Consider the following 1434-nt stretch of genomic DNA (forward strand, 5'->3'; position numbering starts at 1 on the left):
GACGCAAACTTACTAAATAAAATTCTCACAAACCAAATCCAAGAACACATTAAAACCTTCATTCACTACGATCAAGTAGGCTTCATCCCAGACTTGCAAGGTTGGTTCAATATGAAAATACATTAACATAATCCACTATATAAACAATCTCAAAGGGAAAAAATCACATGGTCATCACATAGATACTGAAAAAAGCATTTGAAAAAATACAACACCTGTTCACATTAAAAGTTTTGGAGACATCAGGAATACAAGGCCTATACCTAAACATAATAAAAGCAATATGCAGCAAACCAAAAGCCAATATGAAACTCCATTTAAAAAAAAACACAAAAATGATATGTTAATGAAGTATCATGTAACTCTTTGATACACATGTGTACAATGTATAATGTTTAAGTCAGGTTAAGAATTTTTATCTCTTTTTTTTTCATGGAGAGTAAATTTTATTTGGTGAAGGCAAACATCTTCCATAAGAAACAAGAAGGGCAAGGTGCTGTGATATGGGGCCTCTGGGGCCACACAGAAATCTAGGCTCGGGATATAGAAATGTCCTCAGTCATTCAGCAACATCCAGACAAGCTCTTCATATTTGATGCATCCGTTGCTGTCCTCATGCCCTGCCACTAGCATCTCTACATCTTCCTCTGTCATCTTCTCACTCAGTGTGACTAGGACATGACAGATTTCAGCACCCATGACGGTGCCATTCCCTTCCTTGTCAAACACACGAAGACCTTCAACATAATCCTCATAGGTTCCCTGGTCCTTGCTTTGGACATGGTCTGCAACCTAGGCAGGAAGTGCCCGAAGTCCAGCACCTTCCCATTCATCTCATCACGCTTGGGGTTCGCCGGCCAGTACCTCGGCGTTGTTAGGGTTCTGGCAGGGCCCGCATCACATCCCCACAATGACTGTACAGGATCTTGCATCGCCTGTTCGGTCAAACAGCTGGAAAGCCTCCTTGAACTCTGTGGTCTGGTTCTCGGTGAAGTCACCCATCTTGGCTGCTGAGCTCTGCAGGACCTTTCCCCCATTTTTATCTCTTTAAACGTTCATCAGTTATTTATTGTAAAAGTATTTATAATTCCTTCTTAGCTTTTATAAACACATGGTACACACTTTACATGCCCTTAGTACATATCTGTAATCACTCTGCTGGGAAACAGTTCGCAAGAACTCCTTGCTTCTATATAACTTTACCTTAGCACTTATCGATCAACCTCTGCCCTGCTACTTTCCCCAGGTTGTGAGACTCTCCATTATATGCTCAATTTGTATGTGCGCATGCGCTTGCCTGCAGCGGTGGCTGCTGGAGAGTGGTGGGTGCAGAGGTCAGTGCTGAAGGCCTTTTTTATTTTCCCTTCCTCCTCTTCAGTTTCTGAAACAATCTGCCTAGACTGACTGGCCAGCAAGCCCTAGTGATTCTCTTCT

The 1434-nt window shown here is 42.3% G+C and overlaps 1 pseudogene; it reads right to left on the bottom strand.

Annotated features, from left to right (window-relative positions):
- Positions 1-555: 555 nt before the first annotated feature.
- Positions 556-1002, bottom strand: LOC114633406 (annotated as a pseudogene).
- Positions 1003-1434: the final 432 nt, after the last annotated feature.

Source organism: Grammomys surdaster, unplaced genomic scaffold (genome assembly GCF_004785775.1).
Source record: "Grammomys surdaster isolate TR1022 unplaced genomic scaffold, NIH_TR_1.0 624, whole genome shotgun sequence".
NCBI lineage: Eukaryota > Metazoa > Chordata > Mammalia > Rodentia > Muridae > Grammomys > Grammomys surdaster.